The sequence below is a fragment of the Passer domesticus genome, chromosome Z (assembly GCF_036417665.1).
Source record: "Passer domesticus isolate bPasDom1 chromosome Z, bPasDom1.hap1, whole genome shotgun sequence".
NCBI lineage: Eukaryota > Metazoa > Chordata > Aves > Passeriformes > Passeridae > Passer > Passer domesticus.
This window is the reverse complement of record NC_087512.1, coordinates 52048488-52066419: the sequence shown is the minus strand read 5'-3', so window position 1 is coordinate 52066419 and position 17932 is coordinate 52048488. Positions and strand designations below refer to the sequence as shown.

The 17932-nt window shown below is 49.7% G+C and overlaps 3 long non-coding RNA genes across 4 annotated transcripts; 1 reads left to right on the top strand and 2 right to left on the bottom strand.

Moving 5' to 3' along the window:
* Positions 1–3938: 3938 nt before the first annotated feature.
* LOC135289901 (uncharacterized) lies at positions 3939–5685 on the bottom strand. Its single transcript, XR_010352632.1, has 3 exons — positions 5463–5685; positions 4505–4542; positions 3939–4072 (listed from the first exon to the last, which is right to left on the bottom strand). It is a non-coding gene; the product is annotated as an uncharacterized LOC135289901 (long non-coding RNA).
* Positions 5686–5752: 67 nt separating this feature from the next.
* Positions 5753–7767, top strand: LOC135289902 (uncharacterized). 2 transcript variants are annotated; one of them, XR_010352634.1, is made up of 3 exons: positions 5758–6058; positions 6766–6963; positions 7555–7767. It is a non-coding gene; the product is annotated as an uncharacterized LOC135289902 (long non-coding RNA). The 2 variants fall into 2 exon arrangements; XR_010352633.1 differs by having other exon boundaries at positions 5753–6058; positions 6766–7767.
* A 1989-nt stretch (positions 7768–9756) lies between these two features.
* Positions 9757–15768, bottom strand: LOC135290870 (uncharacterized). Its single transcript, XR_010353694.1, has 5 exons — positions 15231–15768; positions 13881–13979; positions 13227–13423; positions 11283–11420; positions 9757–9919 (listed from the first exon to the last, which is right to left on the bottom strand). It is a non-coding gene; the product is annotated as an uncharacterized LOC135290870 (long non-coding RNA).
* Positions 15769–17932: the final 2164 nt, after the last annotated feature.

Genomic DNA, 17932 nt, shown 5'->3' with positions numbered 1-17932 from the left:
CCAAAGACACCTTTCCAAAAAGGGAAAACAAACAAACCAAGCCCTGGGACCTCCAGCACTGCCACGTGCACCCTGGGCCTTAGCACTGCCGGAGCCCAGAGACAGAGCTTGACTGAGCCAAGCAGCCACGCGCTCAACCGGAGGAGGCTCCAGCCCTTTGGTGCCAACACAGGACAGGTCAAAGGCCAAGTTCTAGCTGTCACTACCTGCAGGAAATGGCTAGGTCCTGGCAGGACTCCAGCACTCAGCATCCTCAGCCAGCAACAGCAAGTGCTGGCTGGCCCGAAACTTGCAGCTCTGCCTTGCGCTGAAGACAGCACCAGGCACAACGGGAACTTACAGGCTCGGAATATTCCGTCTCTGGTGTGACCGGCGATGGAGGCTCGCGGTCATATCCCTCAATTTGCTCCTCTTGGGCTTCTTCTGCAGGAGCAGAGGGGGCCAGAGGAGAGATGGCTGTTGGTTCAGTCACCTGTGGCAAGAGAGAAGCATGAGGGACAGGCCGTTACCGATCATTTAGAACCTCATTTCTTTTCAGATGTACCACCACATTTCTCCATATGTGGAGAAATGATGAGTTTTCGTAGAGATGGAATTCTAAGTCACACCGACACAATTATAACGGGCCAATTCAACAGAACTCTCTAGGGATAGGAAGTTGACACGCCTCCCTGGCTGCTATCAGCAAGCCACGTCGTGTCTGCAAAGCAGAGCTTTCAGTTCTTGAAAGCTCTGAAATGGAAGAGTAGGAAAGCGACAGCAATGCCTTTTGCTACTGCTGCTGCAGAGGTGGAAAACTAAGACTGGATCACAGTCTCACCAGTGCCAGAAAAGGGCAGGGAATGTTGTGCAGAAGGAGCTTTGCTTGCTGGAGAAGGAGAAAATGAACAGGGCTTCCTCTCCTAGCAAAGCAAGAAGGCAACAAACCAAGAAAGGCCAAGATGGAAGTGTCACCCACTTTGGACACTCCAGTGTCCAAAGCACTTGGATGCAGTGAGGGCGTGTTTGACAGGGAAACAGCCCTTGTGCTGAGCACTGTCACGTAGGGATGGATGGAAGTCTGCCTGAAGGTCCCTCACCAGCCTCCCATTGTCCAGACTAAAGCTCCCTCAGGACCTCCTCCCTGGCCTTGTGCTCCACACCCTTGCCCGGCTCCCGTGTCCTTCTGGGCACACGCTCCAGCCCCTCAATGACTTGCTGCTTCACAGGGGCCCACAGCTGCACACAGCACTCGCCGCAGCTGCGGCCGCAGCGCTGCCCAGCACAGGCCGACGCTCGCTGCCCTGCTCCTGCTGCCCCTCTGCTGCTGACACAGGCCACCCTGCCCTTGGCCTTCTTGGCCGCCTGCCCACAGGCTGGCTCTTGCTCAGCTGCTCTGGACCGGCAGCAGCCCTGGCTCCTTTTGACCCACGCAGCTCCCCAGCCACCGAATTGTCCATTTGACTTCAGATACAGCATCCTTCATTTCTAGAGGTCCTTCCTCTTTGGAGCGACACGAGACAGCAGTCAAGGACTTGCAGCTTCGCCCCCACTCCAGGCTCCAAGGCACTTTCCAAAGCTGCAGACTTCATCCCTAAATGCATCAACAGAAACTTGCCCCTTCTGCTTTTTGCCTCACAGGAAGGCTTTGCAGCTACGCCCTTTGTTTCTTTGGCCACACGGGACAAGAATGGCCCGCCACAGCTTCATGGACAACACAATCTTCTCCTTGCAGCTTCTGAAAAGCCGAAAGACAGCTGGCCCAAACGACTTTGCAGAACGGAAGAATTACTCAAGAAAACTGCAGACCAGTTTCACAAGCCAAAGACACCTTTCCAAAAAGGGAAAACAAACAAACCAAGCCCTGGGACCTCCAGCACTGCCACGTGCACCCTGGGCCTTAGCACTGCCGGAGCCCAGAGACAGAGCTTGAGTGAGCCAAGCAGCCACGCGCTCAACCGGAGGAGGCTCCAGCCCTTTGGTGCCAACACAGGACAGGTCAAAGGCCAAGTTCTAGCTGTCACTACCTGCAGGAAATGGCTAGGTCCTGGCAGGACTCCAGCACTCAGCATCCTCAGCCAGCAACAGCAAGTGCTGGCTGGCCCGAAACTTGCAGCTCTGCCTTGCGCTGAAGACAGCACCAGGCACAACGGGAACTTACAGGCTCGGAATATTCCGTCTCTGGTGTGACCGGCGATGGAGGCTCGCGGTCATATCCCTCAATTTGCTCCTCTTGGGCTTCTTCTGCAGTAGCAGAGGGGGCCAGAGGAGAGATGGCTGTTGGTTCAGTCACCTGTGGCAAGAGAGAAGCATGAGGGACAGGCCGTTACCGATCATTTAGAACCTCATTTCTTTTCAGATGTACCACCACATTTCTCCATATGTGGAGAAATGATGAGATTTCGTAGAGATGGAATTCTAAGTCACACCGACACAATTATAACGGGCCAATTCAACAGAACTCTCTAGGGATAGGAAGTTGACACGCCTCCCTGGCTGCTATCAGCAAGCCACGTCGTGTCTGCAAAGCAGAGCTTTCAGTTCTTGAAAGCTCTGAAATGGAAGAGTAGGAAAGCGACAGCAATGCCTTTTGCTACTGCTGCTGCAGAGGTGGAAAACTAAGACTGGATCACAGTCTCACCAGTGCCAGAAAAGGGCAGGGAATGTTGTGCAGAAGGAGCTTTGCTTGCTGGAGAAGGAGAAAATGAACAGGGCTTCCTCTCCTAGCAAAGCAAGAAGGCAACAAACCAAGAAAGGCCAAGATGGAAGTGTCACCCACTTTGGACACTCCAGTGTCCAAAGCATTTGGATGCAGTGAGGGCGTGTTTGACAGGGAAACAGCCCTTGTGCTGAGCACTGTCACGTAGGGATGGATGGAAGTCTGCCTGAAGGTCCCTCACCAGCCTCCCATTGTCCAGACTAAAGCTCCCTCAGGACCTCCTCCCTGGCCTTGTGCTCCACACCCTTGCCCGGCTCCCGTGTCCTTCTGGGCACACGCTCCAGCCCCTCAAGGTCTTTCTGCTTCACAGGGGCCCACAGCTGCACACAGCACTCGCCGCAGCTGCGGCCGCAGCGCTGCCCAGCACAGGCCGACGCTCGCTGCCCTGCTCCTGCTGCCCCTCTGCTGCTGACACAGGCCACCCTGCCCTTGGCCTTCTTGGCCGCCTGCCCACAGGCTGGCTCTTGCTCAGCTGCTCTGGACCGGCAGCAGCCCTGGCTCCTTTTGACCCACGCAGCTCCCCAGCCACCGAATTGCCCATTTGACTTCAGATACAGCATCCTTCATTTCTAGAGGTCCTTCCTCTTTGGAGCGACACGAGACAGCAGTCAAGGACTTGCAGCTTCGCCCCCACTCCAGGCTCCAAGGCACTTTCCAAAGCTGCAGACTTCATCCCTAAATGCATCAACAGAAACTTGCCCCTTCTGCTTTTTGCCTCACAGGAAGGCTTTGCAGCTACGCCCTTTGTTTCTTTGGCCACACGGGACAAGAATGGCCCGCCACAGCTTCATGGACAACACAATCTTCTCCTTGCAGCTTCTGAAAAGCCGAAAGACAGCTGGCCCAAACGACTTTGCAGAACGGAAGAATTACTCAAGAAAACTGCAGACCAGTTTCACAAGCCAAAGACACCTTTCCAAAAAGGGAAAACAAACAAACCAAGCCCTGGGACCTCCAGCACTGCCACGTGCACCCTGGGCCTTAGCACTGCCGGAGCCCAGAGACAGAGCTTGAGTGAGCCAGGCAGCCACGCGCTCAACCGGAGGAGGCTCCAGCCCTTTGGTGCCAACACAGGACAGGTCAAAGGCCAAGTTCTAGCTGTCACTACCTGCAGGAAATGGCTAGGTCCTGGCAGGACTCCAGCACTCAGCATCCTCAGCCAGCAACAGCAAGTGCTGGCTGGCCCGAAACTTGCAGCTCTGCCTTGCGCTGAAGACAGCACCAGGCACAACGGGAACTTACAGGCTCGGAATATTCCGTCTCTGGTGTGACCGGCGATGGAGGCTCGCGGTCATATCCCTCAATTTGCTCCTCTTGGGCTTCTTCTGCAGGAGCAGAGGGCGCCAGCAGAGAGACGGGTGTTGTTTCTGTGCTCTGTGGCAAGAGAGATTTATGAGGGACAGGGCGCTCTGTGTGTTTGGCTATCTTATTTCTTTTAAAATTTATCATCACATCTTCTATGGAGAAATCGGATACTTTGATTGTAAATGGATTCTATGTCGCATTGTCTGAATTAGTATTTGCTAATTCATCTGCATTTGAATTGCTCTGATATAAATATTCCAGTGTGTCTATTATTATGTTGCTGTATTTTGTGTGTGAAACGGGGATTTTACTTTTGAAATCTCTTAATTTGAAATGCAGCATTTTGCCTGTGATGGGTTTTTTTTGGTATTGGAATTGTGAAAATGGTTTTTTTTTGTCCTACTCAGCTGTCCCTCTACACTCTACTGCCACTGGCTAAGCTCAGCACTTGCTCTGCATTTGCTAAACACAAGGAACATGACGTGTTCCTTTCTCACTCACCTCATGATCAGCCCGTCTGTGTGAACGGATCAGATGACCTGTAGCGGGCAATGGAAAATGAACGAGATGCTTTGAGAAACCTGCCTGGTCTGGTGAATCCCACAGAACACATTCACCCAAAGAGAGAGTATTTTCCGTTTCACAGCATCCCCCTCAGAAACATATTTCATTCACACAGCCAGCAGGAGATCAGGACAATATGCTTGGTTGTGCCTACACTTTGGCATTTTTTGCCAGTAAATGAATACAAACATGATGAAGAGAATGCAAACTATTATTTGACACTTGGTGCTCCTCTTCTACCACGTACATAAAGCTGCTTTTTTTCCCCTCTCCCTCAGGTACTGTTTTTAAAAAATAAGTTGCATGCTCTAATTGTCATTAAGCTTCTGAAAACAGTTGCCCAAAATTCTTCCTCAAAATCCCCCTGAGCTGTAGCAGTTCTTTTGTTGAAACAGCACAGCAGCACCTCCAGGGTTCTGGAGCAGACACTCACTGCTTTGGAGTTTGCACTTCATTGCAAAGTGAATCAGTATTGTAGCACTCAGTAAACGGTCAAGTTAGACAGTCAAATCCCTTCATGACAAAATTTAGAAAGAAAGAAGCTTTCCCTGAATCCTGGGAACAATTGCAGAGTTTTTAGAAGGCCCTCCATGAAAGTCTTCCAGTTTAAATTTTCAAACCTATCTTGCTTGTCCCATCAAACTGAGGGAATGACAGACCCTGTTGCCACAGACTCTCCCGTGGAGGGAAGGGAATCCCTGCAGGTTTCCTTGCAATGCTGCCCCTGTGGCTACAGACACCCCCTTTTTAGCTGAACATCTTGACAAGAGCTTTACCAAACCAGCGGCATCCTAATGCTCTTTGTGTTTCTGAATCAACTCAGTCACTAAGAAAGAGCAGGAAGACATAAAAAAAGCCATTGGTTAGGTTACACCCAGGGAAAACCTCTACTTACGTGCCAGTTGACTCAGGTAATAGCCGGAATAATAAACGGTAATAGCAGCGATAACTGCAGCAGAAAGTTCCTTACTCATTGTAGCACCGCCATGCAAATTTGCAGGCTGTGCTCCAACACTAGAAAAAAACAAGGCATTTGTCAGTATAGAGCTGCCCACTGACAAATGTCTCAGCCATGAGGGTGCTCCTGCTCTGAGCAAGCCCTAGGGCTGCTCTGACACTGAGGCCTTCCGTGCACCAAGGCAACCTTCTCATGTCACCACTATGATGTGGCAACCATGCCCTGACATCACAAAGCAAACGCTCCATGTTGGTCTGTGAGTTTATGCAAAGCAATAACCAACCTTCTCTACAGCAAACACAAAATAGCCTGGGAAGTTCTTCTTGGTCACAAAGCAGCACAAATTGCCCTCCTGGGCCAAATCCTGTTGTTCAAGGGATCCAAGAGTAACTCCAAGAGTGCCCTAAGCACCTACAGCCTGTACCCCAACTGAGCACTCAGATGGGACCCAAGCAAAGGAAACCAGATCAAGAAAATAGCCCAAAGCATTGCACAGAACCAGGAGAGAAGCCAGTGTCGGCATAACAGCTGAAGTAATTCCTAACAAATCTCCCCACATATTTGCACATTTATTGGACATGCCCAGGGCTCCTGTGCATGTACATCTCTGCCTTTAGTCCCCTCTGGAAGCAGTCACACTGGCAGCATCTGCCCAGCAGCAGCAGCTGCTCCAAGCTGGGAACATGACTGCAGGTGCTGATTTCCAGAGGCTTCTGTGTGCCAGGAGAAGGCAAGGCAGGAGGGGCTGAACGGTGCTGGCGCTGCTGCTGCTCTGTGCCAGGGAGCCCCGGCTGAGCAGGGCATGGTGCCCTCTGCGCTGCGGGCTCTTCCTCCTGCCAGAGCTGGGCACACCTGGGAACAAGGCAGGACAACTTGTGGGAAACCAAGGGCTCTGTGGGGCTCCTCTGCTCTACACACACCTGAGCCACCTTGGCCCCCAAAAAGGTGAACCAGAGGAAAACAGCTGGAAAAGGTTTCATTTTGACCTTTCTTACCTGCTAACAGAAGTTGCCAAAATGAAACCAGTTGCCTGGTCCCTGCTGGCAGCTCAGGGTTAGAAAGGAGGCATGACTTTATTTTTGTACACATTGCATAGGGAATCACTTCTGTAACACATGCACACCCAGCAATCTCACTTGCTAGCTTGTATCAATGGAACTAAGACATATTCAATATTTTGCTGAAACTCACAGGCTAAACATTACCCCAAATTATCTGAGATATTTAAATTACTTTTCAGAATTTACTGACACCAGAGTAGGAGTGTCCTGTAAGCCCCTGGTGGTCGTTGCCACAGGTTCAGGAGGAGACCCATGCACCAAATAACCTAAGACACAACTGGGCCTGCAGAGCAAATAATACACACCAACCCCTGGATTACCAAAAATGCGCTGAACAGGTGAAGGAGCTGGAGCGTGGTGCTCGTTGGCAAGGGCAGGTAGGCAGTGCACTTCCAGGACATCCCCTGGATCAAAACGGTGTGCATCTCATCCTTCTCACCCCTCCACCCCAGAACCAGGCCTTGACCTCCTGCTCAGAGTGGGATTTTCCCAGTTACAGCATCAGCTCACTCACGGCTGGCGTGAGAGATGAGGCCACCATGGCTCACCATATTCCATGACTCCCTGCCAACAAGGGCTCCATTATGCATTGTTCCCCTTTCAAAGCTTGACTGCCCATCAATTGGTCAATATATTGTTTCTTTTTCAAGGGTGTCCTGGGTTGACTACATGATGCTTGTATCTCCAGTCATCTGTTCTGTGTATGCTGAATAATAAGTTTTGCACCTTTAAGACTTGTTCCAAGAGTGAAGGGGGTGAGAAGAAGCATGGAGTTTCTTTTCAGAAACTGCACTCACTCCTCCACATTCCTGCTCCTGGACTGTGCTCTCTGTGGATGGACAGATGGCATGACAGAGCTCTTCTTTGCTTTTAGTTATTTTCATCTAGCTGAGGCAAAGAGTTCCCTGGACTGTGGGCTTTTTAAAAATTTTTTTCCTTTTCTTTGGATCTGTTTGAACCTGCTCCAGACAGAACACCAGAAGAGCAGCGGCAGCTCACACATGCCACCCACTGGGCTGTGGCATTTCCAGCGACAGAGGGACTGATTAGAGACTGAGTGAGCTTAGCTACGGCCACGGAAGAGACTTTCTGAGTTTGTCTCTCTTTTGGAGCAGCAAGAGATTTTATTGATTAATATTGTTTAGGTTTTATTGTTTAATAAACAGTTTTTTACATGTTTCTCCAAGGAGGTATTTTTCCCAAACCAGCTGGGAGAGAGGCCAATTGAATCCGCTTTCTAGAGGAACCATTGGGGATTCTCTCTCAAATTTGCCCTGAACCGGGACAAAGGGTAAAGTTCCCATGTGTTAAACAATGTACTTTTCTGCATTGCCTTGTCAACCTGCTCAAACATGGATCAAATATGGCAGGGCTTTGGACACAGTTGTTTGAGAAATACTCCATTCCTCATAAAAATGTCCTTTAATAGTCAAGAGCATCCTAAAAATACTTTCTTCCCTTGAATGCGTTCCAGCTACCTTAGAAGGACCATTCTCTTCATTCTCAAGGTTACCATAGCCACTTGCACACAATAAGCACTGCAGTGGGGGAATACAGGATTCAGCACTCCCTCTTAAAGCTAAAGAAATTCACAAGATTAATCCTCATTTGTTACACTTTAACATTTTCCCCGCCTCTCCTTTCTATTCTGGGAATCAAACACAAGCATTTCATCAATAAGTCCTGCAAGTGCTCTTGCTGAGTGAAGCCACATCACATCTTTCCTTCCAACACTAATAAAGAAAACACAAATTTCCAACTGAAACCCTTCTATTCCTTTCCAAATCAGTTCACTATCAAGTACAACCCTCAGGCACATCCCCGATTCCCTCTCTCCCAGCACTCAGAGCGGAATTGCAAAGCGCTTGCTGTGCTCCAGAGAGCACAAAGCAGGCTGGCCTGGTGGCCATGGATATTTCTGCAGAACACTCTGCATTTCACACCTTTGCTGTGGCTCAGCAGAACTCCAGGCCTGCAGGCGCTTCCTGGCAGAGCTGTGGGAGGCTCTGGCTCCTGCGGATGTGAGCTGCCAAGCTGTCAGTGCCTCAGGCTGGCCTGGGTTGTCCTGGCAGAAGTGCCGTGCCTGAAGGACACTGCCCTGTGCTCCAGCCTGCCCAGCAGCCCGGCTCCCTGCGCGGTGCCCAGAGTGCTGCACACACTGCTGCCCTTTGCCAGGAGTCACAGGGCAGCCGGCAGAAGAGCAGGAATCCTCAGCCAGGCCACCGGCCCTCGGCTGCCCCTGGCCTTTCTCTGCTCCTGGGCAGACTCCAGACGGCCAATGCCTTCAGTCTGGGCTGTGCCCAGCACGGCTACGCTTCCCCTCGGGAGCAGCCAGCTGCCACCTGGGCTCTGAGAGCGGAGGATTCGCCCGCTGCCAGGAAGAGGCACCCAGGGCCCGGCTGCTGCCTCTTGCAGCTCCCAGGGCCTCCTTCCAGCCTGCCTCTGCCCAGGCTCAGGCTGCTCCGGGCTCTGCCAGGCCTCTGCTGGGGCTGCACCCCGGGCAAGGCCGGGCCCGCTCTCACCTCACACTCGCTGGCAGCTCTGCACCAGAGGAGACCTTTCAGAGCCTCCTCTCTGATCCTTCTGCTTTCTCACTTGAGCAAGGCTCTCCTCCAGCCAGAGATTGCACTTGGGGATATAAATCCAAGTGGCAGGAACCCAAATGCTCTCCAGTCATAGCTCAGTGCCTGCATCTGCACAGGATGTTTGGGCTGCCCCATTCTTCCTTTAGTTTTTCCTGAAAATGTCATTGCCCTTTCTGCCTCAAAAAGATGTACCACAGCTGAACAAAAACAGACCAGTGGGCCATATTTCAAAGGCAGAGTGGTCTGGATAGGATGAATGAAGAAGAGCCTTCCTTACTGTCACACCGTGCCAAAGACACTGTAAGGGTGACTTTCCACCTCAAATAAACAACAAACAAATCAAAAGGAAATATTGAGCTTATTCACAGAGTGAAAAGGAAGGAAATTTCAAGGCAAGTTGTGGTTTCAGAAACTTTATTCAATTCCAATCCTACTCTACACTCCTATTAGACAATCTTACCCTAACCCTCACCCTAACCCTAGTCCTAACCCTAACCCTAGTCCTAACCCAAACCCTAACTGTAACCCTAGTCCTAACCTTAACCCTAGTCCTAACCTTAACCCCAACTCTAACTCTAACCCTAGTCTTAACCCTAACCCTAGTCCTAACCTACAATCCTACTCTAAACTGGTTGAGGAGTAAATGGTCCTGATGTGATTATAACTTTCTTGTCTCCTTCCTCTTCTTCACTGAAACAATCAGTGGCACGAGGCTGGACGCAGGCTCAGCAGATGTTACAAATGGATGCTGCCCAAAGGAAAAAAGAAAATCAACAAAAATCAATGAACCATGACTTTCCAAGCTCAGTGCTTCACAGGATTCCCCTGGCTCCTAGAAAGATCCAGAAAGATGGACCATCTGAGCCTCCATCTTTATGTGCAGGACCTTGCCATCACAGGCAAACCTGGCCCAGAATCCCACTCATCCATTTATTCTGGTTGCTTCATCTTGCTGTGATTTTTGCCCTGCCAGTGCTCTAGAAATGGTACTTTCTGTCCCTGGGGTTTCCTCCTTTCAGGAAACTCCACTGACTCACATAGGTCTCTACCTCTGAAAGACAGGCACTGTGCTGATTTCCACAGGGAGACAGAGCAGTGCCTGCCTTTCCATGCCCTGCCCCTCCTGTGCTGGATGGCACCTTCCTTCCCAGCAGGGACAGCCCAGTGGCACTGGGTGCTGCACTTCCCTCTCTGCCACACACCCTGGCAGTAACCCTGGGCCAGTTCCTGTCTGCTTGAGCGTGCCAGGCAGCAGATGGGGCTGGGACAAGTCCCTCTCAGCTCTCCCTGTTTGCGTGCCAGAAACCTGTAAGGGTGGGGTGGGGGCACAAACCAGGGCCCCTCAGAGGCTCACAGTGAGCCCCCACAGCCCCTCCTGCCCACAGCCAAATCTCTGACCACTCGGCCAGGCCTGGCTTCCTTGGGTTCCTGCACCACCTTTGCATGTCTCTGTACCCTGCATTGCTCTACTTCAATTCTTTTGCCATTAGATAAAAGGGAGCACACCACCAAATTACAAAACAGGGCAACAGAAACAGTCAGTGGACAGAGCACCTCTCTTCTGAGGACAGGCTGAGAGACCTGGAGTTATTCAGCCTGGAGAAGAATAGGCCCCAGGGAGACTTCATTGCTATGTTCCAGTATTTCAAAGGGGATTCTCAGGAAGTAGAGGACACCTTTTTTAACAGTTGCAATAGGACATGAGATAATATTTACAATATATAATGGGGATTGAGTCATATTAGGTCTAAGGAAGATCTTGTTTACTTGGAGCATGATGCAACCCTGGCACAGGTTGCCCTTAGAGCTGGCAGGTGCCCCATCCCTGGGCAGGGATGGGACAAACATTCCAGGGTAGGTGGGAAGGGGCTCTGAGCAACCTGATCTCTTTAAAGATGTCCCTGCTCATTGCAGGACACTTGCACCAGATGACCTTTCCAGGGCCCTGCCAGCCCAGCTCAGTCTAGGATTCCTCACCGTTTTCATTTGAAGAGCACCAAGAGTGGAGGTGAGGAGGAAGGGGGCTCATCTGATGCCTTGGACTTGCGTGAAGGAGGAGGAGCAGCCCATCCCTCGCACCCTGTTTCACCTGCAGCCCCTTTGCATTTTACCTGCAGGAGATCCTTGGCAGACCAGCGCCGTGCCTCATCTGTCTGCAGGCAGCAGCTCAGGAAGTCACGCAGGCAAGGAGAAAACAGGTTGGGCTGCTGCAGCTTTGGTATCCCTCATATGGCTATCAGGAGTTGAGGCTGGGGAAAAAGGAAACAGGAGGCTCCACCTGCTTCTTTCCTGCTGTAACTGCTCTCCCTGAGCCCGTTCTACAGTGGCAGATTCTGCCCTGGCAGAGACCCAGAGATGCCTTTCCTTTACCAACCAAAAGCCCAAACCCCGATGCAGCCACAGCTTTTCCAACATTCAGCAGATCTTGCCTTGGCAGCTGATTTCATTGAGTGACCTACCCAGTGGGAACTACATCACCAAAACCATGTTTTGTTTCTCTGAAGATTCACACCAGCCTGACAGGATATTTGGAAGGGGAAGTTTGCTCTCTCTATACTATCTCCAAGAATTATTACATGAAAATAATCTCTGCCGTGCTTGTTGGTCCCTTAAGCACAGCTGCCATAAAACAAAAATCAGCAAGCTGGGGTTTTTTTTCTCCTCTTGAAAAAAATGCAGATGCAGAATCCATCTAAAATAGACAGCAATAACAATGGAAAGAGGCCTTGGAGTCTCCATGAAAATGCCTGCCACAATAGTAACAGCTCTGTGCTGGTGGCACTGAAACAGATGGTGACCAAAGAGACTTTCTTCTTCAACCCAGAGGAAAATTTCCTTCACTTTTCCCACACCACCAGAGGTCACAAAGAGGGTTTTATCCAGTCTCTCTGCAGCTGAGCTCAGCCACTGGACATGGTGGGGAGCTGGAGTCCTCACTGCCATTAGAACTGTGCAGCCCAGGGACGGCCCTGCTCCTGTGCTGAAGAAACACAGCACCAGCGCCGACTGCCCACGGTGGATCCCAGCTCAGGCACCTGGCTGCAAGCTCAGCAACTTGTTAAAGTAACATGAAACAGCGTACAATTCCAACTGCAGTCAGAGCAAAACACATCCTAAACTTATCCAGGCCACCCACACACATGACTGAACAATGTACAGATGATTTGAAAGCCTGAAAGTTTTGAAGACCCACAACCCACACGACTTTGAAAATATGCTACTGTATGGAGGAAAATAGATGTGCTTTGGTTAATGAAGGGAAAAGCAAGCAGAACTGCTTGGGCATTGCTTTGGGGTTTTTTTCTCCTTTTTCTTTTTCTTTTTCTTTTTCTTTTTCTTTTTCTTTTTCTTTTTCTTTTTCTTTTTCTTTTTCTTTTTCTTTTTCTTTTCTTTTTCTTTTTCTTTTTCTTTTTCTTTTTCTTTTTCTTTTTCTTTTTCTTTTTCTTTTTCTTTTTCTTTTTCTTTTTCTTTTTCTTTTCTTTTTTCCTTTTTCCTTTTCTTTTCCTTTTCTTTTCCTTTTCTTTTCCTTTTCTTTTCCTTTTTTTTCTTTTCATTTTCTCTTTCTTTTCCTCTTCCTTTCCCTTTTTCTCCTTCTTTTCCTTTTTTTCTTTTCCATTTTCTCTTCATTTTCCTCTTCCTTTTAAATTTCCTTTTTCCTTTTTCTTTTTCCATAAAAATGAAACTAGGACGATTCAATCTCCATTTTGAAGGATACGTATCACATATCCAACCATTCCACTGAAAAATTTCTTTCCTTCACAGACAGAGTTCCACCATTGTTCGAAACACAAATGAGAAATGTCAGGCATGCCTGGAGGCCAAAATGGCAGGTTTCTGAACTGTTTAGGTATCCGAACTGCTTAGGTTTCTGAACTGCCACTTCCCTTCTGATGCAACCAAATCTACAGCAGGTGCTGATGTGCTGCAGGGACATTTTTAGAAGGGCACCTTGGTGGAAGTGGTGCCAGCAGATGGCAATGGGATTTTGTCCAATGGCACACAGAACAGGGGACAGGTGAGAAAGACAGCGGGATCAGTGAGTATTTGCTCCTTACCGTGCCAGGAGTTTCATTCCAGCAAGGAACTTCTCGTTCCACCATTTCAATGCCCACGATTCCAAAAGACCATATGTCCACTTTGGGGCCATATGGTTGACCTGTCACCACTTCAGGCGCCATCCACCCAGAAGTGCCGGCCATGGAGCTCCGTCTACTCTGCTCAGGGGGGAGCTGAGCAAAGAGGCCAAAGTCAGCTGTGGAGAAAACAACAAACCATCAAAGCCAGCTCCAGTTAGGAAAGCAAGCAAAAGAATTCCCCACTCGCAGTCTAAGAATGTGCTGTTGAATCTCCTGGAGAACTGTCCACCCTTGGTTTCCTTGGGGCTTTAGCCAAGGAAGTATGGAATTGGCCACTTCCAGAAAAACCCAGGTTTTTTAACACTGCTCACAGCACTGGCCTTTATTCCCTTGAAGCTTGAGATGGAAGTTTGAGCTCCAGACTCCCTCTGGAAGGGACACACAGAGACCAACACCACTCCTGACTTCTTGTGGTTCCTTGTCATACCTCTGTGCACATTGCAACCATGTCAGCAGCTCACAGCGGGTGTCCCTGCACTGCCACCAGCACCATTTCTGGGGAGCTGGCAGTCACTCCAAGCAGCCCCACACCCACATCCCTGGAATGCTGCACCTGACCAAGAATACACTGACCCAGCTTGACAGAGCCATTGGTTCTGAGAAGGATGTTGGGCTCTTCATATCTCGGTGGATCACATGGTTTGAGTGAAGAAAATCCAGTCCTCGCAGGCACTGAGAGAGGAAACAGAAACAGGAGGGCAAAAACTAGTGCTGTGATTTCATCACACAAGAAAGGAAACAGCTCTAAAAGATTCCCTTTCCCCAGGGGAATGGGGAGTAATGGCAGAACACAGTGCCACTGAGAGGAAGAGCTTGCTCCTGCAACACTTGCAGAGCAGGACCTTTCTGAGGAAAGGCATGTCAGCTTTTGAAAGAGCAACAGCACCTGCTGTTGTAGACTGTCCCCTGCAAACCAGCCAGGATGACTGCTGCTGCAGTGGATGTGCTTTCTCCATGCAGAGGTCAAAGGAGGCTTTTTGCCAAGAAAGAAAAAGTCCCTCTCTTTGGTAAGAAGTGGATCACTTTTGGGTGGGAGGCTGCATGACAAAGGTTTATTGCTGGCCTCAGCACAGGCTTGGAAGTATCACATCAGTCACCTTCCTGAAGCAAAGGAGCATTTTGGCTGCCCTACTACCCTTTTCAGCTGAGGACTGAGAGAAATGAGTCTTTTTCCTTTGCTGATCATTTAAAGTCCTGCCACCAGCACCTTTGCTTTTACAGGCAATGAATGCAGAGCACACAGGCTCGAGGCAAACGTTTAGAGAGGCAAATAGAAATACAAGAGGCAGAGCTAGAATACAACAGCAGGAGATAAGAGTAGAGGAACTGAATAGAGTGAGTGCAGGGATCCTGGCAGGCATTTCACTTGAGATGCTTCTACTTGCCCAAAGCATAGCAGCAACACAGAAACAAAGCTTGGCACATGAAACCTCTCCTGTTCTGAGCCCCTGTTTCCCAGACAATCCTGCCCAAGCCCTCAGCAGCACAGATGGGATTGCTGACCTCCCGACTGATGGCTGCCATCAGAGACTGCAGTTTGTCCCTGTCAGCCAAGAGTCATTGACTCTGAGCAAATGAAAAGAACAGATTTACAAGGGATACAGACAGTTTGTTTCAATCCTCCATCTGAGTCACCATGTTCCACTCTAAAAACACCTCAAGAAACAGGGAGAGCAGGAACAGGCCAGCAGGAATCAGTTTGGATGACTGCTGGCCAGAAGGCCAAAGGACAAGTCCCACTGTCCAGGGCAGCAGCTGAGATTCAGCACAGCAGGAAATGTCCTTCAGAGTGACTGTGATCCACACTAGAGCAGGATGGCACTCAGAGGCACAGCCCCATTCCCTACTGCTCTGCAGTGGAAAGGCAAGAAGGGCAGAAAGCACCAGTTTGGTGACTGCAGTAGCTGTCCATCCTTCACTCACTTGCTTTTGTAGAGCCTGAGGGAGGGGATTAGCGTTCTGTCTGACGATTTTCATTTCTTCCTCCAGCCTCTTCTCCCAAGCCTTGATCTTATCTTCAGTTTTCTGCAGCTCTGCCTGCAGGCATTCCTTGATATTCTGTAAACAAGGAGGGAGAGGACGTTTCCTGAGTGGAGTGGCTGCCACTCTTTCACTCACCTGTTTTTGTTAATCGCTGCTGTGCTGATGGAGATTGTCCTCTTGAATTCTTCTCATGTCTTCCTTCTTCTTCCGCTTCACTGCCATGATGGCACTCTGAGCTTCGGGCAGCTCTGCTTGTGGCTCTGCCTTGATGTTCTGTACACACAAATGTACAGACCCACTTCTGCTTCCTACCCGCATCTGCTTCCAATGTAACTCTTCTGTCCCAGCGCTGGTCTCTGCAGATTCCAAGGCTCTGTGCTTTCAGTGCCTGTGGGACTCCTGGCCTCCTCAGGCCCAAGAGCTCTGTTTTATGCCCCTCTTCCTGCCCTTCCCTCTGTCACCTGGCCAGTCAGGCTTACCTGGCCATTCTGCTGTGGCTCTTCCACCTGCTGCCTGAGCTGCTCTTCCTGCTCTCAGGCTGGGAACAGCTCTCCCTGAGCCTGGCATGGCAACTCTGAGAAAGCCGTCTGTGCCTGCTCATTCTCTACAAGGACCTGCACAGAAAGCAAGAGAAGATGGGTTTCAACTTGCCATACAACATTTGTGGGCCAAGACTCAAAGGCTGATGGGCTCACACATTCCCAAAGCTCTGTGCTGCTGCTCTCTTGGGTCATTCTCTGCCCGAGGGGAGGCACAGATTCCAAAGTGACCCTGGCACTACAATCAGAGACCATCTGGCACTGAAGCTCCAACAGCCTGTCAGGCAGCTGACAGGGAAGGTGTGGCATTTCTCAAGGCTCTGGTGAGGGCCTCCCTCTGCTTCTGCCATGTCCTCTTTGTCTTTCAGTAGTGACTGACACCCAGCCCTGTCCCACAGCTGCATCCTGGCTCTGCAGGTGGCTTCCTGGCTGAGCTCTCTCTTGTTAGAAATCCTGGTCATTCAGGAGATAAGGATGCCTGCAAAGATCCTCTGATGGAGGTCACAGAGCCTCTATGGCCACCTCAGTATATGGAAGAGGACCAAGGTGTTTCTTCTCCCTCTTTTGTCAGCTGAGAATTCTGACCAGCAGTAACAGAGACTCTCATAAGGTCCCAATAACGAATGCACTTACACACCCCTGGGGATGCCAGTGAAGGAAAGCATGTGTCATGTAATGCATGTATGAGCAGAGTCACCAAACACCACCTAACCATGGAATTGTTCCACCTCTCTAGGACAGGAAGAAATTTAAAGAATTAACTGGGGACTTCAGGGCAGAAGAGGCTGGAGGAGGAAAACAGCTCTGAGGGGAAAAAAACCACCATGTCTGAAGGGGGAAACATCTCTGTCTGCTCAGAATCAGTTGTCAGAAGATGTCTAATCCTCTCCTGAAAGGTATGCTTTAGGTGAGCTTTGCACCTCCAACACCTTTGGAGCAGGATGGGGAAGATTCACTTAAGTAAACATTAGATGGATAGATAGATAGATAGATAGATAGATAGATAGATAGATAGATGGATAGATTAGAAAGATAGGTTGATCTCACTACTATAATCTCTCTTTACTGTTGTCTCTGTTGCTACACACATCAAAATTTGGTAGGCAGTGCCATGGTCAGCAGCAATCCTGAGGTTGCTGTTTTGTTGCTTCAATAAACCACACTCTTGGGGAATCTGGAGCCTGTAGGTCCTTATGGAAAGTGATCTGACCAGGGCATTACACTGGGAACTTCACTCGTTGTGCATCTGTGCCGGAACAAGTTCTTCTCTTGGACTTGACTGCACTGATGGTGCTAAAGTGGCTGTAATGAGAAATAAAGCCCAGCCCCTCCCAGCTCTTCTGATCTCTGAGGACCATCATAACATCACTCTAGGACATTCCACCTCTTATCCCCATATTGTCAACTTACTACCAAACCTCATGCATTTTTTTCACGTAAAAACTTCCATCTGCTCCCCCCAAAAAATTACAAATTATCCCCATCATGCCCCCATCATGTACCCATACCAGACTACTGAATCCAGGCCCCAGACTACGGAGCTGCAGGATTCCCCACTTCCATTTTAATCACTCAAAATTCCATCTTTCACTTGCTCAGACCTTTGACACTTACACATTTCCTTCATTTCACATCTGTATGGTTTAATATACAGACAATGGCAGTAACATCCAGCAAACAGTGATATTTGCATGTGATTCTCACCACACAATCAGATCTCCCTGAGGTACACGTCATGTTGTTCCATCTCTCTGCATGATCCACCATGTGCAAGCTGATCCCTGAGCAAAGACAATCCCACAAATGGTTTGTCTGTACTCAAGGCAGAACTGATCCACACTGTCTTCCCTAACAAACCTCAGACCTCTGTACCACTGGGACTTTATCTCCCTCTTTTGTATTCAGGGACAGTTGAAGAGCTTTACATTCAGCAAGTTGGCTTGATCCACCCTCTCCTTTAGTGGCCTCTGCGACCTCTGGTGTAGGGCTCCATACGGCTGCTTTCCACTTCCGATTCATTCCTACGACGCAACAGGAACCGTCAGTGAAAAGAGCATAGCGTGTTTCCTCTGCTGGCAGTTGGTTGTATGGTGCAGCTTCTTA